The sequence below is a fragment of the Schistocerca serialis genome, chromosome 4, assembly GCF_023864345.2.
Source record: "Schistocerca serialis cubense isolate TAMUIC-IGC-003099 chromosome 4, iqSchSeri2.2, whole genome shotgun sequence".
Classification (NCBI taxonomy): Eukaryota; Metazoa; Arthropoda; class Insecta; order Orthoptera; family Acrididae; genus Schistocerca; species Schistocerca serialis.
Genome location: NC_064641.1, coordinates 261,830,624 through 261,858,191, shown reverse-complemented (window position 1 = coordinate 261,858,191; position 27,568 = coordinate 261,830,624).

Sequence of the window (27,568 nt, the reverse complement as noted above, 5' to 3'; positions counted from 1 at the left end):
GGGTTGAGTAGGACCAGGTGAATCAAATGGGGGAGAAGTTGTTGAGGTTCTGGAGGAATGTGGTTAGGGTGTCCCCACCCTCGATCCAGATCGCAAAGATGTCGTCAATGAATCTGAATCAGGTGAGGGGTTTAGGATTCTTAGTGTTTAGGAAGTATTCCTCTAGATGGCCCATGAATAGGTTGGTATAGGATGGTGCCATGCAGGTTCCCATAGCTGTACCCCAGATTTGTTTGTAGGTAACGCCTTCAAAATATGGAAATCAAAGAGCTTGCTGTGGAAGAGATTTGTTTTACCGGACCGAAGATGAAGGAATACTCATAGCTCTTAAGGTACGCCACTAGACTTTTTACTTAGAATGATCGTTCCTGTAACAGCCCTGAATTCTGGCCATTCGTCCTGGGACACCTTGTATATCAAGACTGAAAACGTGTGCAGTGGATGAGATGTTCATACGTTTGGAGACAACTGAGTGGAATTATACGATTACATTAAGTTATAAAAAGCTATAAATTAACATTCGACACCTCATTTGCTGTTCAACATTTAGAGCGTCATTCAATGGCACAACAAATTTTTCTCTAATCTGTTTTATTTCCTACTTTTAGATAAATCATTTCATAAAACCTTTCGTTGTTTTTTACCTGGATTTTTTAATTTTCTATGTATTCATGAAACATGTAACATAAAATATTTAAACATCGATCGGAATTCTGTTACTATTAAGCGTATATACACTGATGGAAAGAAATCGCAGCACCAAAAGGTAATTAATGTAGGGTAATAAACTTTGTCTAGGTAACACATTTAAGTGAATAGCATTGCAAGATCACAGGTTAACGTATGCACGAGATAAGACATTACAAATGTGAAATGCTGGTACATTAATAACCGGCGTAACCACCAGAATGTTGAATGGAAGTATGCAAACCTGCATGCATTGTGTTATGTAGGTGCCGCACGTCTGCTTGTGGGATGGAGTTCCATGCCTGTTGCACTTGGTCGGTCAACATAGGGGCGGTTAATGCTGCTTGTGGATGACGCTGAAGTTGTCTTCCGATGATGTCCAATATTTTCTTGATTAGAGAGAGATCTCGTGATCCAGCAGGCCAAGGCAACATGTCGACACTCTCTAAAGCATCGATATTTGGACGAGCATTATCCTATTGGCAAACACCGCCTGGAATGCTGCTCATGAATGGCAGCACAACAGGTCGAATCAGGAGAATGACGTACAAATTTGCAGTCTGGGTGTTTGGGACAGCCACGGGAGTATTCCCGTCATACGAAATCGCACTCCAGAGTGCAGGTCCAGTGTGCCTAGTACGCCGACGGATTGGCTGCAGGCACTCAACTGGTGTCATTGTAACCAATACACGGGCATTACTGGCACCGAGTCAGAACCAGATTTCATCAGAAAAGAGAACAGACCACCACCCTGCCCTCCATGAAGAAATGGCGGTAGTTTGGGGTCAGTGGAATGCACGCTACAGGACATCTGCTGCGGAGCTGTCCTTGAAGTAACCGCTTTGCGACAGTTCATTGTGTCACTGCGGTGCCAGCTACTGCCCAGATTGCTGCTGCAGATGCAGTACGAGCCGCTACAGTCATACGCTGAATACAACGGTCTTCCATCTCGTAAATGCCACGTGGTCGTCTGGAGCATGGTCATCTCGCAACTGTCCACTCTGGTGACCACTGCTGCCGGCAGTCATCTACAGTGGCTACATTCCTGCCGAGTGTTTCTGCAACATCGTAGCAGGAACATCAATCTTCTCGTAGCGCTACTATCTGACCTCGTTCAAACTCGGTAGGTGTCGATAGCGGCATCTTTGTCGTCTTAAAGGCATTCGAGACTAATATCGATTCACCACGTCCAATCCCAAAGGTGATCAACGCTCAGAACAGTTACACCGTGTGTTTAAAGCAAACGTGATTTGCGTTCTCATAGGGGCGCTACAAGTACCGCCCTTACGCGACAAGCACGACATTTGGATAGACAGCCGTCTTATGTTGTTTGCAGATGACGCTGTCTTTTATTGACTAATGAAGTCATCAGACGATCAAAACAAATTGCAAAACGATTTAGAGAAGATATCTCAATGGTGCGAAAATTGGCAGTTGACCCTACATATCGAAAGGTGTAAGACCATCCACATGAGTGCTAAAAGGAACTCGTTAAAATTCGGTTACACGATAAATCAGTCTAATCTAAAAGCCGTAAATTCAACTAAATACCTAGGAATTACAATTACGAACAACTTAAATTGGAAGGAACACACAGAAAATGTTGTAGTGAAGGCTAACCAAAGACTGTGTTTTATTGGCAGGACACTTAGAAAATGTAACAGACCTACTAAGGAGATGCCTACACTACGCTTTTCTGTCCTCTTTTAGAATACTGCTGCGCGGTGTGGGATCCTTACCAGATATGACTGACGGAGTGCATCGAAAAAGTTCAAAGAAAGGCAGCACGCTTTTCTGTCCTCTTTTAGAATACTGCTGCGCGGTGTGGGATCCTTACCAGATAGGACTGACGGAGTGCATCGAAAAAGTTCAAAGAAAGGCAGCACGTTTTGTGTTATCGCGAAATACAGGAGATAGTGTCACAGAAATGATACAGGATTTGGGTTGGACAGCTGGACATCCTTAAAAGAAAGGCGTTTTTCGCTGCGACGGAATCTTCTCACGAAATTCCAATCACCAACTTTCTCCACCGAATGCGAAACAATTTTGTTGACACCGACCTACATAGGGAGAAACAATCACCACGATAAAATAAGGGAAATCAGAGCTCGTACGGAAAGATATACGTGTTCGTTCTTTCCGCGCGCTGTACGACATTGGAATAATAAATGGTTCAAATGGCTCTGAGCACGGTTGGGACTTAACTTCTGACGTCATCAGTCCCCCAGAACTTAGAACTACTTAAACCTATCTAACCTAAGGACATCACACATATCCATGCCCGAGGCAGGATCCGAACCTGCGACCGTAGCGGTCGCGCGGTTCCAGACTGTAGCGCCTAGAACCGCTCGGTCACTCCGGCCGGCAGATTGGAATAATAGAGAATTGTGAAGGTGGTTCGATGAACTCTCTGCCAGGCACTTAAATGTGATTTGCAGAGTATCCATGTAGATGTGGATGTAGATGTAGATTTAGAAACATGCCTACCAACTTTCCTTTATGTCGTATAACTCATTGGTGCTGCGATTCTTTTTCCGTCAGTGTAGATGAAGAGAAAGCAGGCAAGTTTCGATTTATGCTATGATTTGACTTTTTTTAAACTCCATTTACTTATCTACCAGCAAATGTTCATGAAAAATTTCCAGGTTCCCTCAGTCACTTACTAAGTTTTTTCTTATTGCTCTGATTACTTTCAAGCAATTAAATTTTTGTTTGCAAATTTAGACGTCACGCTGATCAATGTATCACCCGGTTAGTCCATTTCTCACTCTCCCTTTATCTATGAAAATTCGCACAAACTTTCATTGTATAATTTCCAGGCGTCTCGTTTTCGCTCCGCTCAAAGTTTGATTAAAAATTAAGTGCGTGACTTCATTTTTTTCGGGGCGGTAATTAAAACATTGTAGCTTTACGGTTGTGGTACGACGGGACTTCGAAAATGAAATGTCGTTCAACGCGAAGACTATTGAGTGGCACATTGTCAAAAGAGAATATATGTTCTGGATTTCCTGCAGATACAGCTCTACTTCGGTACTGGTAATAAGTGCGATACAGCGCTGGAGTAAAATGGCGCGGCAGCTGGAGACGTACTCCAGAACTGAAGTAGTGGGACACTACATCTAAATTTGCACACAGACTCACCATGAAATTCCGACGGTATACGGACCAAATGCAGTGTCGCATCCAGCGGTAGTGAAACGGTGCCAACAGTTTGACCAAGTTCGTACAGACGTGGGTGCTGACGATCTGGAAGTAAGGCTGTCGACATCAGCATGTCCAGGTTGTTGTACCGGACGAAAATACACCCGTCGGTACAATGGTGGGTTGGTTACTTTGCTTTGAGAGTAGACCGAGTGGACATTACGACAGATAAATATTAATTCGCTTTATTATAAAACAGATAAGAAAACGTACTTAACTTTGTACAATTCATTCCCACAGAAATGTCACGAGTATAAATGTCTCTGAAAGTTAGCATATCACTTGATCCAGACAAAATACAAGTCTTTCACTCGGAGTACTTTTAGCAATAACTTTCACGTAGAATTCTGCTGATACATTGACTGTACAGCTGGACTACGAGAAGACGATGCTGTCGTCTTATTCGACGATGGCGAACTAGGGCTGAGCGGTGCTGCGCTCGGCGGGCCACATGTAGAAGAGCGGTTGCGGCGGAGTAGCGGAACGTGTCCATGTGCGGCTGCGCCTGTGTCGCTCGTGCGTCGATGCTGCTTGCAGCGAATACCATGTCTTGTGGTTGCGTCGATACGTACCAGCCTCGGTTTGGCCCCTTGCTCGTCGAACGACACGACACAGGCAGTCGAGGAGCTAATTCGCTGCAGTCGCAGGTTTTCCGACGAAGAGGACGTTCACAGCGGTTCTCGAATGGCTCCGTGACCAATGAGTGGATTTCTGTCTTTGTGAAATGGAACGATTGTAAGAACGTTCCCACCGTTGTTTGCAGTGACTTTGTGACTGTATTGAACAATAGTGTAATGCAGCTGTGTCATTTTAACTTGTAGTGCAGTATTCGATGTAATTTACTTGGCCTGCCATAATAATGTGAAACTTAATTTTTGAAGTTACGTCGTAATTACAGTCGCGAAAAGAATTGGAACACCAAGAAGGAATTGTGCTCCATAAACGAAAATTGATAGGTATGTTTACAAATCTGAAAGTTGATGTCTACTCAAAATCGCGCCAGTAGCATAAGAGTAGCGCATGTAGCTCCACTATCAGAAATCAGATCAGGATTGCTTTAACAGTTGCTGTAACGGTCGTGAGCATTAGTTACCTTTCAGACTGCACGTGGAGTTGATGTTAGGCTCAAACATGGTAACTGGATGTCTCTATAGGCCCCCTGGCTCAGCAGCTGTTGTGGAAGAGGACCTGAAGGAAAATTTGAAAAATATTTCGAGTAGATTTCCCGAGCATGTTATAGATCTGGGTGGAGATTTTAACTTGCCAGATATAGACTGGGAGACTCAAACGTTTGTAACGGGTGGCAGGGACAAAGAATCCAGTGAAATTTTTTTAAGAGCATTATCTGAAAACTACCTTGAGCACTTAGAGAACCGACTCGTGGCGATAACATAGTAGACCTTCTGGTGACAAACAGACCCGAACTATTTGAAACAGTTGACACAGAACTGGGAATCAGCGATCATAAAGCGGTTACTGCATCGAAGATTTCAGCCGTAAATAGAAATATTAAAAAAGGTAGGAAGATTTTTCTGTTTAGCAAAAGTGACAAAAATCAGATTTCAGAGTACTTGACGGCTCAACACAAAAGTTTTGTCTCAAGTACAGATAGTGTTGATGTTCAGTGGACAAAGTTCAAAACCATCGTACAATATGCATTAGATGAGTATGTGCCAAGCAAGATCGTAAGAGATGGAAAACAGCCACCGTGGTACAACAACCGAGTTAGAAAACTGCTGCGGAGGCAAAGGAAACTTCACAAAAAACATAAACATAGCCAAAGCCTTCCAGACAAACAAAAATTACGCGAAGCGAAGTGTAGTGTGAGGAGGGCTATGCGAGAGGCGTTCAATGAATTCGAAAGTAAAGTTCTGTGCACTGACTTGGCAGAAAACCCTACGAATTTGTGGTCTTATGTCAAAGCGGTAGGTGGGTCAAAACAAAATGTCCAGACACTCTGTGACCAAAATGGTACTGAAACAGAGGATGACAGACTAAAGGCCGAAATACTAAATGTCTTTTTCCAAAGCTGTTTAACAGAGGAAGACTGCACTGTAGTTCCTTCTCTAGATTGTCGCACCGATGACAGAAATGGTAGATATCGAAATAGATGACAGAGGGATAGAAAAACAATTAAAATCGCTCAAAAGAGGAAAGGTCGCTGGACCCGATTGGATGCCAGTTCGATTTTACAGAGAGTACTCGAAGGAACTTGCCCCCTTCTTGCAGCGGTGTACCGTAGGTCTCTGGAAGAGCGTAGCGTTCCAAAGGATTGGAAAAGGGCACAGGTCATCCCCGTTTTCAAGAAGGGACGTCGAGCAGATGTGCAGAACTATAGACCTATATCTCTAACGTCGATCAGTTGTAGAATTTTGGAACACGTATTATGTTCGAGTATAATGACTTTTCTGGAGACTAGAAATCTACTCTGTAGCAATCAGCATAGGTTTCGAAAAAGACTATCGTTTGAAACCCAGCTCGCGCTATTCGTCCACGAGACTCAGACGGCCATAGACACGGGTTCCCAAGTAGATGCCGTGTTTCTTGACTTCCGCAAGGTTCAAAATGGTTCAAATGGCTCTGAGCACTATGGGACTTAACATCTATGGTCATCAGTCCCCTAGAACTTAGAACTACTTAAACCTAACTAACCTACGGACAGCACACAACACCCAGCCATCACGAGGCAGAGAAAATCCCTGACCCCGCCGGGAATCGAACCCGGGAACCCGGGCGTGGGAAGCGAGAACGCTACCGCACGACCACGAGATGCGGGCGACTTCCTCAAGGCCTTTGATACAGTTCCCCACAGTCGTTTAACGAACAAAGTAAGAGCATATGGACTATCAGACCAATTGTGTGATTGGATTGAAGAGTTCCTAGATAATAGAAAGCAGCATGTCATTCTCAATGGAGAGAAGTCTTCCGAAGTAAGAGTGATTTCAGGGATGCCGCAGGGGAGTGTCGTAGGACCGTTGTTATTCACAATATACATAAATGACCTTGTGGATCACATCGGAAGTTCACTGAGGTTTTTTCGGATGATGCTGCAGTATATTGAGAGGTTGTAACAATGGAAAATTGTGCTGAAATGCAGGAGGATCTGCAACGAAATGACACGGTGCAGGGAATGGGAATTGAATCTCAATGTAGACAAGTGTAATGTGCTGCGAATACATAGAAAGACAGATCCTTTATCATTTAGCTACAATATAGCAGGTCAGCAACTGGAAGCAGTTAATTCCATAAATTATCTGGGAGTAAACGTTAGGAATGATTTAAAATGGAATGACCATATAAAATTAATCGTCGGTAAAGCAGATGCCAGACCGATATTCATTGGAAGAATCCTAAGGAAATGCAATCCGAAAACAAGGGAAGTAGGTTACAGTACACTTGTTCGCCCACTGCTTGAATATTGCTCACCAGTGTGGGATCCGTGCCAGATAGGGTTGACAGTAGAGGTAGAGAAGATCCAACGGAGAGCAGCGCGCTTCGTTACAGGATCATTTAGTAATCGCGAAAGCGTTACGGAGATGATAGATAAACTCCAGTGGAAGACTCTGCAGGACAGACGCTCAGTAGCTCGGTACGGACTTTTGTTGAAGTTTCGAGAACATACCTTCACCGAGGAGTCAAACAGTATATTGCTCCCTCCTACATATATCTCGCGAAGAGACCATGAGGATAAAATCAGAGAGATTAGTGCCCACACAGAGGCATACCGACAATCTTTCTTTCCACGAACAATACGAGACTGGAATAGAAGGGAGAACCGACGGAGGTACTCAAAGCACCCTCCGCCACACACCGTCAGGTGGTTTGCGGGGTAAGGATGTAGATGTAGTCAACAATGTCTTTAAGGCAACAAAGACGCCATTATCGACATCTCACTGAATTTGAACCAGGTCGTGTAATAGCGCTACGAGAAGCTTGATGTCACTTCTGCGATACCGCACAAAGACTCGGCAGGAATGTAGCCACGGTGTATGACTGCCGGCAGTGGTGGTCACGAGAATGTATGACTCGAGAAGACAGGGCTCCGAAAGGCCACGTGACACTACCGAGGGGGAAGACCATCGTGTACGGCGTACGGCTCTGGCGCGTCGTACTGCTTCTGCAGCAGCAGCTGGAGCAGCAGTTGCCACCACAGTGACACAAAGAACTCTTACAAATCCATATAATTGACTGGATTTTAGAAAAGCTGAGCACACGCAAACAAACAGGTACTAGTTGTTTTTTGGTGCATTTATTCGTAGTCCTTCTCACGACCAACATTCCCATTTTCTAAGTTTAAATCATATGTCGCACCTTTTGGTTCGTTAATGTATGAGTAAGGAACAAAGTGTCAAATTTTTTTGGTATGAAATGGAAATCTGACGATGGGCGGAACCCGAAACATGCCACTTGGAATAAATGTACCAAAAAACAGCTAGTACTTGTTTGTTTGCGACTACACTGCTTTTCTGAAACCCAGTCAGTTACATTAATAATGGTCACATATCTGTACCGGCAGTTTCAGGCTGACGTATGCGCTACAAATCGGTTACTTCAAGCACAGCTCCGGGAGAGGCGTCCTGTAGCGTGTATTCCTCTGACCCCAAACCACCGTCATTTGCAACTTCAATCGTATCAAGCGAAAGTTCATTGGAGGGAAGGCTGGAGGTCTGTTGTGTTTTTAATGAAAGATGATGCTACTACCTCAATGCCAGCGATGGCCACATGTTGATTAGGAGGCCAGTTGAGGTTCCTTACCCAACCTAGCTGCATGCTAGACGCACTGGACATACATCTGGGGTTATGGTCTGGGGCAAGATTTCGCACGACAGTGGGAGCACTCTCGGTGTTATTCCACGCAGTCAGGCTGCAAATTTGTACGTCAGTCTGGTAAATCAACTTGTTTTGCTGCCATTCATGAACAGCATTCCAAGGGGTGTTTTCCAACGCCGCTACGGTCGCAGGTTCGCATCCTGCCTCGGGCACAGATGTGTGTGATGTCCTTAGGTTAGTTAGGTTCAAGTAGTTCTAAGTTCTAGGGGACTGATGCCCTCAGATGTTATGTCCCATAGTGCTCAGAGCCATTTTCCAACGCTCGCCTACCCACCGATGTTGCGATCCAATATCCTCTACAGACTGTTGACATAGCCTTGGCCTGTTAGCTCACCAGAGCTGTCACCAATCGAGCCCATATGGAACATCATCGGACAATTTCAGAGTCATCCAAAAACACCGTTAACCTTCCCTGTGTTGACTGATCAACTGCAACACGCGTCGAACTCTATCCCACAAAACTGATATCCGACACCACGCGCCTGTAAAACACAATGAATGCACGTTTGCACGCTTCCATTGAATATCCTGGCGGTTACACCAGGTACTAATGTACCAGCATTTCACGTTTGCAAAACCTTATCTTGCGCTTACTTTCACTTTTGGTTTTAATCACTTACGTACGTTACCTAGAGAGAAGTATTACGAAATTTTATTGCTCTGCACTAATTATTCTTTAGTGTTGCGGTCTTTCTTCGTCTTTGTACACTGCAGGGCAGTCAAAGTAAACTGCACAATTTAAATGGTCCATTAAAGCAGTGGCGCACAGGAAAGGGAACGACTCAGAGAGTACGTGCGCCACTTAAGAATTATAACGAGAAACGGATGGCTACATACACTTGTTATTTACATCCAAGAACATGTCTTTATTCTCAGTGAAGCACCAGAGTCAGGAACTTGAAGTGGACTCGCGAAGTCTGAAGCCGCGCAAACGGGGCAGCAAGCGAAGGCGCACTCGGCCGGCGGCGGCGCGGCATGAATCATTGAGGCAGGCAGCTGCCGCGGCCCACAGCCGTGTGTCTGGCGGCAGACATCGATCGCCGCGCCGCCGCCACCGGCTCCAACAAGTGATGCAGCTCTCAGCTGGCCCTTCACACCCAAACATTCACACTAGGTACGCCGCTGGAGAGGCCGCCAGTGCATTCTAGCGCGGTGCGGCCACCCCGAGTGAGCCTTTTCGAATCTTCGTGGTGGAATGTTGATCACCTGTACACTGAGCTGACAAAAGTCACGGGATAGCAATATGCACGTACACACATGACAGTGGTGTCGCTTACACTATGCATAAAAGGGCAGTGAATTGGCGGGGCTGACGGTTGTACTCTGGTGATTTATGCGGGAAGGCGTCTGACGTGATTATGGCCGCACGACAGGAACTAACAGACTTTGAACGCAGCGTGGTAGTTAGAGCTAGGTGCATGGGATATTCCATTCCGGAAATCGTTTGGGAATTAAATATTCCGAGATTCACAGTCTCAAGGCATTACCTCTTATCACGGACAACGCAGTGGCCGACGGCCTTCACTTAAGGACCAAGAGCGGTGGCCTTCGCGTGGAGTTGTCACTTCTAACACACAAGCAAAACTGCAAAATTAAGACTGGAAATCAATGGAGGACGTACCCTGCACGTACCCGTTAGGACAGTGCGGCGAAATTTGACGTTAATGGAGTATGGCAGCAGTCGACCGACACGAGTGTCTTTGTTAACAGCGCGACGTCGCCTACAGCGTTTCAAAATGGCTCTGAGCACTATGGGACTTATTATCTGAGTTCATCAGTCCCCTAGGCTAAGAACTACTGAAATCTAACTAACCTAAGGACATCACACACATCCATAGCCGAGGCAGGATTCGAACCTGCGACCATAGCAGCAGCGCGGTTCCAGACTGAAGCGCCTAGAACCGTTCGGCCACAGTGACCGGCTACAGCGTTTTTCCTGAACTCGCGACCATATTGGTTGGACTGTAGACGACTAGAAAACCGTGTAATAGTAAGGTGAGTCCCAGTTTTAGCTGCTTAGAGTTGATGGTAGGTTTTGAATTTGGTGTAGACCCCACAAAGCCATGGACCCAAGTGGTCAACAAGGCACTGTGCAAGCTGGTGGTGCTTCTGTGATGGTGTGGGCTGTCTTTGCATCGAATGAACTGGGTATTCTGCTCCACCTGAACCCGTCTTTGATCAGAACTATTTGGCTACTTGGATACCATTTGCAGCCATTCATGAACTTCATGTTACGAAACAACGAAGGAATTTTTGTGGATGACAATGAGCCCCGTCACCAGGCCACAACTGTTTGCAATTGGTTTGAAGAACATTCTAGACAATTCTAGAGAGTGATTGAGCATCCATATCGCCCCACATGAATCTTACAGAACATTTATAGGTCATAACTGAGAAGTCAGTTCATGCTCAAAACCTTGCACCGGCAACAGTTTCGCAATTATGGACGGCTGTAAAGACAGCATCGATCAGTATTTCTGCAGGCGACTTCCAACATTCGTTAAGTCCATAACATATCGAGTTACTGCACTACGCCCAGGTAAAGGAGGTCCGACAGTTTACTAAGAGGTATCCCATGACTTTTTGTCACCTCGGTCTATTTGTCCTTGAAGCGCGGGAGACGATAGGAGGAGGTAGTTGGAAGTGGGAGATGGTAATGTACAGTTCCCAGTGGTTACTAGACTGGGTGTCGGTGTTGCGGGCTACATTAAAACGCCAGCACACATATCACTTGGAATATCAGTTTATAATGTGGGTACTGTTTTAGAGACTAGACAACTACAACTACATCAAGTACCTTTAAGCTAAGTGAAACTATGACTTACAATCAATGAAATCATGATCCAATAATCAATTTTATAACGCACTCTGATTTAGAGGGTAAAAAGGAAAAGGAATAGCCACAGTAGTGCACACAATAAACGTGCAACTAAAAGATGAAGTACAGCTATCACGGAATAGCATTTACTTTTGTAGTTGTGTCTCCAAATTGAAATGATTCTTAGCTCTCAGACACAGTTTAAGAAAGACTTCAAGTATTCTATAAGTATCAGGTGGTTATAATTCAAGCGCTGCTATGCACGGACGTCCAGTGTGGACTGTAATTATCGTATGGCAGCTAAACTTAGTAGATATGCTAATGCGTTAATGAGAAGCCGATTTGCGCTGCAGAAAATTAGTTCCAGTTTTGGCCACCTAATGCAAATCTGGCGTTGAACAGCATCTCGTCGACGTCTCTGGTGCCCCTATTGAACAAATGGTGAAAGTAGCTTTTAATAATAAAATCAAAATTATATCTTTGTCACTTGTTTGACGTTTCCTGCCCACGTTCCACTCCTAACACATTACATATGGAAACATTTCTATACGTCTTTCTTGCATTCACAGGGCCAAATTTGCACTTGGTGGCCAAAATTGGAATTAATTTTTTGCAGCACACATCGGCTTCTCATTAATGCATTAGAAAATGACAATGACTACAGACCACACTGGACTTCTGTGAGTGCACTTTAATTATAACCGCCCAGTATTTGTAACTTTCTTAAAAAAATTTGGGCAACGGCCTTGCCGCAGTGGATACACCGGTTCCCGTGAGATCAGCGAAGTTAAGCACAGTCGGGCATGGTCGGCACTGGATGGGTGACATCCAGGCTGACATGCACTGTTGCCAGTTTTCGAGGTGCACTCAGCCTCGTGATGCCAATGGAGGAGCTACTCGACCGAATAGTAGCGGCTGCGGCCAAGAATACCATCATTACGGCCGGAAGAGCGGTGTGCTGACCCCACGCCCCTCCTATCCGCATCCTCTACTGAGGATGACACGGCGGTCGGATGGTCCCGGTAGGCCACTCGTGACCTGACGACGGAGTGCTTTAAAAAAATTTAAAAATCTTACCATAAAAAATGTAAGAAAGTTGCACTTGGAGGTTAAAATGGAATAGTCAGTAAATATGATATGGAGTTGTAAAAATGGATCTAATCACGTAAATTTGAGAAATAACATATTTTATGAATGAAAAATACAGTTCTGAGACTGCTCTTAATTTAAACCCTTAAAAGAATTTCTTACCAGTAACAGAAAAAGTTTTGTCTCGATAACAAATCTGTTATGTTTATAAGCGCCTAAATAAAGTTATGAAACAATTATTTTGGATTCGTTTTACATTTATCTGTTTGCATAAATCAGAAATCTAATCTTCGTTCTCAGCACGTGCACGGGCGAAGTGGGTTTTACGGAATACACTATATTGCCTTAACGCCATCTTGCACTTCACCAACTGTATCCACTGTCAAAAATCGATCATACATAACGATCTACAACCCTTTTAATCAATAAGTTGCATAGTTTTAATCGTTAATGTATATTATCAACAGTTACTACATGTTTTTGAAAATTTGCCTCCAAAAAATTTGAAAAACTAAATTTCTGTGCCATAGCTCACCCGATGTACAGGATGTTACAAAAAGGTACGGCCAAACTTTCAGGAAACATTCCTCACACACAAAGAAAGAAAATATGTTATGTGGACATGTGTCCGGAAACGCTTACTTTCCATGTTAGAGCTCATTTTATTACTTCTCTTCAAATCACATTAATCATGGAATGGAAACACACAGCAACAGAACGTACCAGCGTGACTTCAAACACTTTGTTACAGGAAATGTTCAAAATGTCCTCCGTTAGCGAGGATACATGCATCCACCCTCCGTCGCATGGAATCCCTGATGCGCTGATGCAGCCCTGGAGAATGGCGTATTGTATCACAGCCGCCCACAATACGAGCACGAAGAGTCTCTACATTTGGTACCGGAGTTGCGTAGACAAGAGCTTTCAAATGCCCCCATAAATGAAAGTCAAGAGGGTTGAGGTCAGGAGAGCGTGGAGGCCATGGAATTGGTCCGCCTCTACCAATCCATCGGTCACCGAATCTGTTGTTGAGAGGCGTACGAACACATTGACTGAAATGTGCAGGAGCTCCATCGTGCATGAACCACATGTTGTGTCGTACTTGTAAAGGCACATGTTCTAGCAGCACAGGTAGAGTATCGCGTATGAAATCATGATAACGTGCTCCATTGAGCGTAGGTGGAAGAAACTAAGATGAGCTCTAACATGGAAATTAAGCGTTTCCGGACACCTGTCCACATAACATCTTTTCTTTATTTGTGTGTGAGGAATGTTTCCTGAAAGTTTGGCCGTACCTTCTTGTAACACCCTGTATAGCAATGTACTGGACTTGCAAGAGAGCATCATGGAAATATTTTGAAGTAGGTCACGCTTCGCCTATTTGGGAGCACCACTTGGTGGATGAGAAAATGCGGTATTCCAAATAATATCTGAAGTTCAGATAATTGGCAGGCATAGCTTGCAATTTGTACTTTTCTTAATAAAATTTGAAAACTTACCACTAAAAAAGCTTTTTAAAAAAGTTGCACTTGGAGGCTGAAGTGGAATAATCGGTAAATATGTAAAGACTGCGAAATTCACTCATCGTAATCTATTCTAGGCGCTACACTCTGGAACCGCGTGGCCGCTACGGTTGCAGGTTCGAATCCTGCCTCGGGCATGGATGTGTGTGATGTCCTTAGGTTAGTTAGGTTTAAGTAGTTCTAAGTTCTAGGGGACTGATGACCTCAGAAGTTAAGTCCCGCAGTGCTCAGAGCCATTTGAACTATTATCTGCAGTATTTATAACCACTGAATAAGGAAGAGGGGAAATGGTTAAGACAACTGCACTCAAGATGGTGCCAGACAAAGAACGCATCATAAGTTGGTGTCATTACACAGTAAACTATTTAAGTAAGTTTGGCGACAGGGAGGGCATCCAGTCACCCCTTAACCAAACTAAGCCAAATCCGTTAATAACCATGCTGAAACAGAAGAAAGACACAGAGAAGAGAAGAAGAAATGATTTTAAGAAAGTATTAATGAGTAACAGCAAATTTAAATGAATTATCTATATTGCCTTCAGATCAAGTAAGTAGTGGACACAAGGCAAGTGGAATTCACAATACGCGTGTGACGTATGTCGAAATTCTAGCAATCACAAGTATTCAAGTTTCCACCAAGGCATAAAACCATTTAAAGCGCAGGACCAAATGATGTAATTGAGTACATAATATTGTGAGTGAATGAATACAACACTGTTCAGTATGCAGCTTCCAATTTTATAAAAAACTTGCAAATATCAATTCACGATTGTAATTCATCACAAGTTTAACATACGATATGATTGCAAAATACACTGTCCGATACAAAATTTACACGAATGAAGTGACTCACAACATTGTTGTTAGAAACCACTGCAAATAACTGGTACTATCGCACCAAACTACCCTACTGCTGCTGCAGTCTCTAAACAGCCACACCTCATCGCTAAACTTCCCGGAAGAAAGTGTGCTTCAAGCTTATTTAGAAGCAAGATCCAACTAACTGCCACCTAGCTTACTGGTTGAGAATACATAGGACTCCCCTCAGGTAAACACACCACCCTGCGGTGCCTCAGAGAGACAAGTGGCTCTGAGCACTATGGGACTCAACTGCTGTGGTCATAAGTCCCCTAGAACTTAGAACTACTTAAACCTAACTAACCTAAGGACATCACATACATCCATGCTTGAGGCAGGATTCGAACCTGCGACCGCAGCGGTCGTGCGGTTCCAGACTGTAGTGCCTTTAACCGCTCGTCCACTCCGGCCGGCTCAGAGAGACACAGGTCAAAGAATGTGCGCTACACATAGATACTGGTCACGGAACGTCGTTGCGGAAAGTTAGCAAAGACCAACTGATGAGTTAAAGTAAACTGAAACGTAAAAAAAAGAAAATATCATTTTCCAGTTCAGCTTAACGGACAGTGTCTTGAAAAGAGGTTGTAACATGAACTATCGAAGCAGAACAAGGGTAAACGAGTGTCCGCTTCGAATCCTGATGGTAGAAGAAATCTACATCGCCAGTATTAGCCCGGAAGGAAGGGGAGCGTAGGGAGGAAGGAGCTGAAAGTGACAGGAGAGATTGTGACGTACAGTTCCTAGACTAAGGGCTAAATTTTGAACTAGGACACATAAAAAGGATTTGGAAGTTCAGTTGGACATAATAGGCAGTGCCTGGAAAAGAGGTTATGAGATACATAGCAATAAAAGTTAAACAAGGGAATTGGAGTACACTGAAATTAAATTGAGGAGATGTAGAGGGAATTGTATTAAGAAATGAGTCGGTAAGAGTGGTATATGAATTTTCCTATTTGGGCAACCAAGCAACTTACGATGGCTGTGGAAGAGAGAATACTCGTACAAAATGCAGATTGAAAATAGCAAGAAAAGCTTTTCTGAGAAAGGTGTCACTGTAGAATGTAATGGTCCAGTCACGTACTTGTAACCACTGTCTATGTTCGACGACAACGTGCAATAACCACTCACAGCAGATGCCAGCACTAGCAGTGGAGGGTATGTAAAGGATGTTGGGGAACACCGGAAGCAATGCAGTAGTTGTCCTAAGGCGGAAAGGTGGCAATTTATCTCACGTCCAGAGGGCATGATCATTGGCTTTCGGGTCAAAGGTCGGAGCATTTCAAACGGCTAACTTTGTAAACTGTTCGTGTGCCACCGTGATTAAAGCATACCGTGAATGGCAAAATGGCGCTATTCAAACCCGGCGTCGAGGCAACTGTGGTGCGACACGGGCCATAGATGACAGGGGTGAATGACAGCTACGGAGACGTGTACGGGCGAACAGACGTGAACAGTGGAGCAACTGAGCACCTAGGTAAACCAGTGACCGTTCAGCGAACGTTGCTGCGTGTGGGCCTCCGCAGCTGGCGCCTGATCATGCTCTCATGCTGACTGATGTTCGTCGGCATCGAACGCTGGAATTTGCACGCCTGTACCGCAACTGGACGTCTATTGAATGGCGAGAGATGGCCTTTCCAGATGAATCACTTTGTGTGCTCCATCGGACAGATAGCCGTTGGCGTGTACGGCGTGAGACGTCTGAAAGCAAACACCTTGAACAATCTCGGAAGGGTCCAAGCTGGAGGGCTTTCCCTGGGTGACCCCGTCATTATGGAAGGCACAACAGATCAGTACAAGTACGCATATATCCTTGGAACCATGTCCACCCTCACATGCGGTTTGTTTTTCCTCGGCACGAGGTTATCTCCCAGCAGGACGATGCGACATGTCACACAGCTCACAGTGTACGTGCGTGGTTCGAAGGGCACCGGGATGAGTTTACGTACTCTCCTGGCCTCTGCCTCCTAAGTCCCCGGATTTAAACCGAATAGAGAACATGTGGGAGCAGCTTGATCGGGCTGTACCCGCCGTGGATCCTCAGCCGAGAAACCTAGCGCATGGCTCCGCACTCCTGTCGGTACCTTCCAGAACGTCACTGACACTGTTCCTGCACGTCTAGCAGCGGTTCGTGCTGCGAAAGGTGATTGACAGGTAGGTGGGCGGTGTATGTTTAAGTGCTAGGAAGACGTTTAGTTCAAACAGGAAGAGATTATAAGCTCCTGAAATGAGTTACTGCTGAATAATACTGAAGATTAGTGGACAGGCCCTATAACTGATGAAGAGGTATTCAAATCTGAGGCAAAACGAATATATGGCACAACTTGACTGAAATGAGATGTTGGTTAGTAGGACACTGCTTGATGCATGAGGGAATCGCCAGATCGGTAACTGAAGGAAGCGTAGGAGCTAAAAGCTGCAAACTGAGGCCGAGGCTTGACTATAGAAAGCACGCTGAAACCGATGAAGTAGTGTTGCAGAGGTGAAGAGGCTTGCACAGTACAGGCTAGCGTGGAGAGGTGCACCCCAAGTTGCTGCACGAATAGTATACAGACGAATGGGAAAAGGAAACTGAGGATCTACCTGATGAAAGGTAAAGGCATTTGAAAGGCAATTCCGGCGTTGCACTTGGTAAATGAAGTTAGACAAGAAAAATCAAAACACGCTGTGGCCGAGTGGTTCTGGGCGCTTCAGTTCGGCACTGCGCTGCTGCTACGGTCGCAGGTTCGAATCCTGCCTCGGGCATGGATGTGGGTGGTGTCCTTAGGTTAGTTAGGTTTAAGTAGTTATGAGTCTAGGGAACTGATGACCTCTGATGTTAAGTCCCATATTGCTTAGAGCCATTCGAACCATTTTGAGTATTTGTTGACCTAGCAAAGCGCTCTACAATGTAAAATTGCGAAAGATGTTCAAGTGTTTGTGGCAAATAGGTGTAATCTGTAGAAAACGACGGATAACATACTCGCACAATGTGTACAAGAATCGAGAGAGAAAGATAAGAATGGAAGACCAAGAACGAAGAGCTCTAATTAGAAAGGTTCTGGTTCAACTGGCTCTGAGCACTATGGGACTTAACATCTGAGGTCATTAGTCCCCTAGAACCTAGAACGTCTTAAACCTAACTAACCTAAGGACATCACACAAATCCATGCCCGAGGCAGGATTCGAACCTGCGACCGTAGCGGTCACGCGGTTCCAGACTGAAGCGCCTAGAACCGCTCAGCCACCAGCGGCCGGCAATTGGAAAGGGATTTAATCTTTCGCACCTACTGTTTACTCGATAAATCCAAGAAGCAAGAATATGAAAGAAAAGCTCAAGTGTGTGATTTTAATACAGGCTGAAAGAATATCAATAATCAGATCCGTTGATGACATTGCTAATCTCAATGAAAGTGAGGAAGAATTGCATAACCTGTTGGATGGAATGAGCAGTGAAATGAGCTCGTACTATGGATTGAACTAAGCAGAAAAAAACGAAAAGTAATGAGGAAAGGCAAAAATGAAATTAGCAATAAACTTAACATCAAAATTAGAGACCACGACGTAGACGAGTTCACGCAAATCTGCTATGGGAAGCAAAACAATTCACGACGGTGAAACGAGCACGACATATAAAGCAGATCAGAATTGTCACTCAGGGCTTTCGTGACCGAAAGAAATAGCATCAAACATTGGCTTATTTGCGGAACATATTTTTGAGAATGGACGTCTGGAGCACAGCTTTGTATAACGTTGTTATTATTAAACTTTAGTTACTTCAGCCAGTGTAGACGGAAAATTATTTACCATATGGGTACCAAACGAAATAGGAATCACGTTCAGTCTGTCCGCTGCAGAATTGGTGTTGTTAGGAGTGTCAGTGTCATAACTTGCCGTTGGGCTCTGGTACTGGTATGGTGACGTAGGGTTGAGACACAAGCATCAGCGTGCATTACAGTTGCAGACGATCAACACGGGTCTGCACAGGGTGAGCAGAGCTCTGTTCTCGCTGTACAGTTTTGTCTTGGCAGTCTGCTACGACTTATTCATTGTATCATTTTTTTTCTTTTCCTTTTTTCGTCTCTTATGTTTTCTATGTTACTGCATACGTATGTGTTTCCGGCCGGAGTGGCCGTGCGGTTCTAGGCGCTACAGTCTGGAGCCGAGCGACCGCTACGGTCGTAGGTTCGAGTCCTGCCTCGGGCATGGATGTGTGTGATGTCCTTAGGTTAGTTAGGTTTAATTAGTTCTAAGTTCTAGGCGACTGATGACCTCAGAAGGTAAGTCGCACAATGCTCAGAGCCATTTGAACCATTTGAACGGATGTGTTACTTCTTAATGTGAGTGTTTCCACAGTTGTTCTATTACCTCAAAACCTTTCTTTCTCTGTTCCTGATTTATTCATTTTCTTTTGTTGATCCTAAAATTAATGTTTCTGATGTATATGACCATTTTGGTCTAATTATGGTATTTGAAATCATTTTATTACGTCGTACCAACACGAATTCGTAGGTTCTCGTATTCTAGTTGCAGAATGACCACACAACACATGAAATGCATCTATTAGATCACTTTCGTAACAGTTGATCTTCCTTTATGTTGTTATCCCACGCTACCCTCGTGTCCGTGGTAGAGGTCTGGGAAGGAGAAGAGTCTCTATGTTACTTTATTTTTTCTCTGTCTGTAGGATACCAGCATCATTCCTGTTTTTCCCAGTCCCATGTAAGAATGTGAATGAGTGATAGAACGAGTGCAATGTATTTCTAGTCGATGTAGGGATGTGTTTTCTGTTAACTCAGTCTTGCCAATCTTTGGATTACTAGCGAGTGGATAGAGAGGTTCAAAGTAAATTCGCTATAATTTTTTTAGAAGTACATCGGAAAAGGCGATTGCATTTAACGCTGGATCGAAAATTTAACATTCTGTGAGTTTACAGGGGGCTTAAGAAGTAGTGCTTTGCGTTGAGATAATGTGCACGTGTGATAAATTAGCAATCGTTCCGGCTGAATATAAATCATCAATGAATGGTTCACGTAATTAACCTGTGTGTGTAATGCTCAAATTCTCATACAGTTTTGTGCTGAGTTACTTGATCTTCCAGACACTTTCTAGACCCCTGTGTCACTGTTAAATAGCCAGCATACAGTATTCTAAACTATTTCATGTTCTAAGTGGCTCGGTTAATTAATCTGTGCTTGACATTCATATTCTCATGAAATTTTGTGCTCAATTATCTGATCTTTCGTACTACTGTTCGTAAGTGACCAACCACTTGGCCTTCAGATTCGTGGTATCCTCCGTGTTATCGTTAATTGAAAAGAGTACAGCCAACAAAGCTTTCTAGTTTTCTGATCATACGAATAACGTGTTCCTTCACGATTTTCAAAGTTCATCCGGTATTTGAGTGGATTATAAATTTCGACAAATCTAGGGGTTTTCTTATTTAATCGATTACCTTCATAGGCCACTGATTAACTTCCTTGTGTTCACAGTTTACGTCTTTGACGAGTATGTTGCAGTGTTATAAGACTCTAGAAAGCTATTACAGCAGTTTTTTGAGTGTACCCCGTTGGATGTACGCACCAATGATTGATATTCCACGCTGTGCTGCCACGAAGCGCGACCACGCACGTATTAATGCATAATCTCGGTGAACATATAAGTAGATGAAAGCCTAGTGTCTTTGTGTATTTACTAAATTTTTGTTAATATCACAAGTGAGGACCAGTTGCGTCTGCACTTTGTGTATGTTAAATGTTGATGAAGCCTTCCTTTGTCAGTTAAAAAACTCCAGGTGCAATACTCAGTAATCTCAGTCTACCATTTTTACGCACCTCCCACCAAACCACTATCCCATTTCGTCAGCCTGAATTTTTAGAAGCCATCTGCATTAAACTATGGCACAATAAAATCACTTTCGGTTTTAATTATGATTAATGCCAGCAGTGGAAGTGGACTATCCGGAGTTACTACAAAGTATTAAGTCGTTATCCGGCACTCTCCAGTAAATTAAAGTCATCCGTCTCCTCTGTGCAATTCTTTCCCCAGTTTGTTATTTGAGAACTTCTGTCAAAGCCGTATTGAGTCATAACTAAACTGCCAGATGACGGTTGGCATATGGCTTCACGTAAAGCGGGAATTTAACTAATAAATTGTATCTGTGAGTACCTTCCTCATACGCACTTCTTTCCAGATACTATACTCGACTAAGATATGATCTTTGCTGTTGGGGAGTGTGCTTTGTAACCAGTTGACATTAACAGCATTCGGTAGACACATACCAGATACGTTATACATAGATTAACCTGCTAAGATTAAGTATTCATCCCCAGCAGAAAGGCTATACACGTTCAGCTTTACAACCTTTGACCCAGTTATTTCTGAAACAGGGTTTTGTGTTTCAAACTGATACATCTCACTTTCTTTCTCAACTATAAAAGTTGGTATAGTCATCATAGCAACACCCCGTATACTCATACATAGTAAAACCTACATTAAATTACATATCATGAAAATCAAAGTTAAACTGCTATGAAAAATACGCCGTCTTAATAAAGTATTACACTATCCACTCACGTTAATGTTATCACCTGTCCAAAGCCTGAATAAGAAACTTTTGTATCGCGAGCTGCTGTATCACGTGCAGGTAGAGAGTCATTGAGGTTCTGGAAGGTGGAGACAGGGATGTGGAGCCATGCCGACTGCAGTGTCGTGGCCAGCTGCGCTACGTTTCTCGGCTGAGGGTCGACGGTGCGAACAGCCCGATCGAGTTGGTTCCAACAAATTCTCGACTGGGTTTAAATCTGGAGAGTTTCGTGACGAGGGGAGTAGGGCAAACTTATCCTGGCGCTCTTCGAACCGCGTATGAAAACTGCGAGCAGTGTGGCACGTTGCATTGTCCTGTTGGTAGATGCCATTGTGCTGAGTAAAAACGAACTTCATGTAAGGGTGGATTATGTTGATCCATTTTGCCTTCCACAACGACGAGATCACCGAGGGAATGGCACAAAAACATAATCCCGGACCATAACGCTCGTTCCTCTCTCCTGGACCCTTCCGACGATTGTCTCAGCATGGTTGCTCCTTGGAGCACAAAACATGATTCGTCTGAAAACGCCACCTGTCACCAGTCACTAGACATCCAGTTGCGGTACTGGCGTGCAAACTGTAGGCATTCTCGGCGATGGGCATCACTCAGCATGGGTGCAGGAACAAGGCGCCTGCTGCAGAGGCTCATAAGCAACAACGTCTGCTGAACGGTCGTTGAGGAGACCCTGTTGGTAGCCGCTTGGTTCATCAGGCCGATCATTGCTTAAAAGTTGCACGTCTGTTTGCCCATACAGATCTCTGTAGCCGTCGTTCGCCCCTGTCATTGGTGGCCCATGGTGCACCACAGTTGCTTCGGCACCAGTTTTGGATAGCGCCATTTTGCCATGTCCGGTATATTTTAATCACAGCGGCATGCGAACTGTTTACAAAGTTAGCCATTTCGGAAATGCTTCCACCCTTTTTCCGAAAGCCAATGATCACGCTCTTTTGCACGTTACATAAATTGCTTTTTTTCCGCAGTACTACAACGACCGCGCCGTTTTCCGTCCCCCTCCCCCTCCGACGAGTTTTGTAGTGCTGCCACCTGACGCCTGTGAGTAGTTATTTCTCGTTGACGTCGAACACTTGCCCCCCCATCTTGCTGTGGTGTACCGTAGGTCTCTAGAAGAGCGCAGCGTTCCAAAGGATTGGAAAAGGGCACGGGTCATCCCCGTTTTTAAGAAGGGACGTCGAACAGATGTGCAGAACTATAGACCTATATCTCTAACGTCTATCAGTTGTAGAATTTTGGAACACGTATTCGAGTATAATGACTTTTCTGGAGACTAGACATCTACTTTTTAGGAATCAGCATGGGTTTCGAAAAAGACGATCATGTGAAACTCAGATCGAGCTATTCGTCCACGAGACTCAGAGGGCCATAGACACGGGTTCCCAGGTAGATGCCGTGTTTCTTGACTTGCGCAAGGCGTTCGATACGGTTCCCCACAGTCGTTTAATGAACAAAGTAAGAGCATATGGACTATCAGACCAATTGTGTGATTGGATTGAAATCAGATGCCAGACTGAGATTTATTGGAAGAGTCCTAAGGAAATGCAATCCGAAAACAAAGGAAGTAGGTTACAGTACGCTTGTTCGCCCACTGCTTGAATACGGCTCAGCAGTGTGGGATCCGTACCAGACAGGGTTGATAGAAGAGATAGAGATGATCCAACGGAGGGCAGCGCGCTTCGTTACAGGATCATTTAGTAATCGCGAAAGCTTTACACAAACTCCAGTGGAAGACTCTGCAAAAGAGACGCTCAGTAGCTCGTTACGGTCTTTTATTGAAGTTTCGAGAACACACCTTCACCGAGGTGTCAAGCAGTATATTGCTCCCTCCTACGTATATCTCGCGAAGAGACCATGAGGATAAAATCAGAGAGATTAGAGCCCACACAGAGGCATACCGACAATCTTTCTTTCCACGAAGAATACGAGACTGGAATAGAAGGGAGAACCTACAGAGGTACTCAAAGTATCCTCCGCCACACACCGTCAGGTGGCTTGCGGAGTATGGATATAGATGTAGATGTAGAACATAGGCGGAGGTTCAAATGGTTCAAATGGCTCTGAGCACTATGGGACTTAACATCTGAGGTCGTTAGTCCCCTAGACTTAGAACTACTCAAACCTAAATAACCTAAGGACATCACGCACATCCATGCCCGAGGCAGGATTCAATCCTGCGACCGTAGCAGCAGCGCGGTTCCGGATTGAAACGCCTAGAACCACTCGGCCACAGCGGCCGGTTAGGCGGAGGACAAATTGATGTGACTGGACTGTGTGGATTTAGTATCGTGACTGGATAGCTGCATTTTTGTGTTTTTCGTGGCATACACTAAGCATTCAGCGAAGTTAGTGAAACTCGCTTTAGAAAACAGTATATGGAAAATGGATGAGGATGCTGTCAAAAAATACTAATCTTACGCTAACAAGAAACTGACCTTAAATACGTTCGTTTGCTCCATCGCTGATCGTATGTGGTAAAAAAGTCATACGTTCCTGTTAACTCTCTCTTTAAATTGATTCTTTCCGGACCTGTGCAGTTATATTGCAGTATATGCCGATACTATGTGAGCAGCTGTTAACTCCACCTCTTTAACATTAAGCACGGTAATCGCTCAGTGAGGACTGATCAGACGATCGTCTGTTTTCCAGTACACGTGTGCAGCTAACTGCTCGTTTCGTATGTAGCGACGAGTGCTTTGCGATACTTGCTTCAACATAACACTCATTGACCAAAGCTCGTGAGTTAATGTGCCATTATGTTCTCCTGGTGTCCGTTTAAAACAGCTTTTCTGTACCGCGCAACAGCCGCGCTTATTACAGAACAAAACACCTGCTCATCAGCAGCAGGGTATTAAAACGCCGCTCGTATTGCTCCCGGCGGAGAGTCGCAGCGTTAATGTCATTCTGGTTCCGGGCTGGCTGTTGATGCGTCGCAGCGAGCTCCGTAATGCAGTTTACGCCAGCTACCCGTCCTCGCCCCCCAGCCACTACCGGTGTGCCGTCCCGCTGCTAATCGGATTCCGCGACAGAAAGCGCCCCCCGGGCACAAGCCTGCTGTGCTTGTGACGACGCCCGAGCGTACACAGCAACAACACTGAGTTCTCCCTGGCCCAAAACTTATTGCTTCCCTGCACGTGATGAGACAAATTAAAACCGCACTGTTCCATTAAGTTTCGGGTGTGCAGCCGCAAGAAATCTCCTCTTCTTCTTCTTCTAATATTTCGGCTGTAAAACGTTCAGCCATCTTCAGAGTGAGCCGCAAGACTGCCGCTCCAGTGCTTGCTTCGTCCCTTTATACTGTTGTACCGCGCGACTGCGCATGCGGCCACAGATGCAAATGTGCCAGAGACGTTGGTCGGCGACAGAGACGTGCACAATGCGCGAGTTGTATCTATGACTCCGCAGTTGATCTTTGTTGGCATATCGATATATCATTGTGAGCTGCACTGTGACGACGTCTTTGCGAGTTTATTACAGCAAGTGCCGGATTCCAGGATTTATCACGATAGAAACCACTGTCTCTATTAATTAAGTTCGTCGTCAAGCGAATTTCAATTGCCTCCTTTACTATCGAATCCCAAAATGACGATGTAGTTGCCAAAATTTCGACGTTGTCGTACAACATACTGTGACAATTATCAAGTGGCTCTGAGCACTGTGGGACTTAACATCTGTGGTCATCAGTCCCCTAGAACTTAGAACTACTTAAATCTAACTAACCTAAGGACATCACACACATCCATGCCCGAGGCAGGATTCGAACCTGCGACCGTAGTAGTCGCGCGGTTCCGGACTGCGCGCCTAGAACTGACAATTATCAATACAGTGCTCTGCCACGGCCGACTTGTTAGGTTGTAAAAGTCGTGTGTACCTCTGGTGTTCTGTACATCTTTCTTGGACAGTACGAGTTGTTTGTCCGATGTAAGAAAGGCCACATTCACAGTGAATTTTGTAAACTCCAAATTTTCGGAGCAGCAAATCATCTTTGACGGAGCCCACGAGTGCAGCTGTCTTAGGTGGAGGACGAAAAATCACTTTTATTTTGTGTCTGCCGAGAATGCGTCCTATTTTTGATGAGAGGCTACCCACATATGGCAGGAAGGCCATCGATTTAAACGTTTCTTCATCTTCTTCTGCTTTCTTTGTGGCCTCTTTCGGTTTCATTTTCAGTGCCCTCTGTATTTGTTGTGGAGAGTACCCATTGTCTTCAAACACTCTTTGTAAGTGGGAAAGTCCATCTTGCAGACTGCTTTCGTCAGAAATAATATGCGCTCTGTGAGTCAAAGTTCGGAGAACACTCATTGTCTGGGCAGGATGGTGGCAGCTATTTGCGCGTAAATACAGACCGGTGTGTGTCGGATTCCTATACACTTCATGTCCCGAAGTGCCATCCTCTCTGCGGCGAACCAGAACATCCAAGAATGGAAGGCATCCCTGCTCCGTCAAAGATGATTTGCTGCTCCGAAAATCTGGAGTTTACAAAATTCACTGTGAATGTGGCCTTTCTTACATCGGACAAACAACTCGTACTGTCCAAGAAAGATGTACAGAACACCAGAGGTACACACGACTTTTACAACCTAACAAGTCGGCCGTGGCAGAGCACTGTATTGATAATTGTCACAGTATGTTGTAAGACAACGTCGAAATTTTGGCAACTACATCGTCATCTTGGGACTCGATAGTAAAGGAGGCAATTGAAATTCGCTTGACGACGAACTTAATTAATAGAGACAGTGGTTTCAATCTTGATAAATCCTGGAATCCGGCACTTGCTGTAATAAACTCGCAAAGACGTCGTCACAGTTCAGCTCACAATTATATATCGATATGCCAACAAAGATCAACTGCGGGGTCATAGATACAACTCGCGCATTATGCACGTCTCTGCCGCCGACCAACGTCTCTGGCGCATTTGCATCTGTGGCCGCATGCGCAGTCGCGCGGTACAACAGTATAAAGGGACGAAGCAAGCACTGGAGCGGCTTCCGAACAGCTTAATTCCCGTCGCTCCGCAATCTTCCTCTCCCTGGACCTCGAACGTGCTTATGACCGCGTATGGCATTCCGGCCTCCTCTTCGAGCTCCAAACCTTCGCCCTTCCCATTAACTACGTCCGTCTGATCGGCTCCTTTCTCTCCCGCCGTCCTTCCTATGTCACCATCCATAATACAGATTCCTACACCTTTTTCCCCTCCGCCGGTGTGCCCCAAGGCTCCGTCCTCTCCCCCCTTCTGTACCCTTTGTACACGGCGGACATGCCGCCGCCGTCACCCCCCGTCTACCTTCTCCAGTTTGCCGATGACACCGCCTTCCTTGCCCTTGCCCCCACCCTATAGCGCTCCCAACACCTTCTCCAATCCTATCTTGACTGGTTCACCGCTTGGTGCAAGCAGTGGTTGCTCAAGGTCAATCCCTCCAAAACCCAGGCGATCATTGTAGGCAAAACCACCCCTTCCTTCTGCCTCCTTGATTTCTATCTCACCATCTATGGCCGTCCTATCGCCCTCACTCCCACCCTTAAGTACCTTGGCGTCACCCTCGACCGTCGCCTCTCCTGGACTCCCCACCTCTGGACAATCCAAGCCAAGGCACGCTCCCGACTCAGTCTCCTCAAGCTCCTCTCCGGCCGTACGTGGGGTCTGGACCCCTCCACCATCCTCCACACCTATAAATCCCACATCCGCCCTATCCTTTGTTCCGCCCATCCAGCTTGGATCTCTGCTGCCCCTACCTTTTATAAATCCCTCCAAATCCTTGAACATCATGCTCTCCGCCTCGCCTATCGCATCCGTCTCCCCTCAACCACGCAGATCCTGTACGATCTCATCCCCTTCCCCCACCTCCTCCTTTTCCTTGAAAGGATACGGATCCTGTACACCTCCCGTAAACTCGATCCTCCTCACCCACTAGTCTCCCCGATCCTCTCCCACCCCCGCCCGCTGCCGCGCCTGTATTCCCACGTCCCACCCAGTCTCCATCTCTCC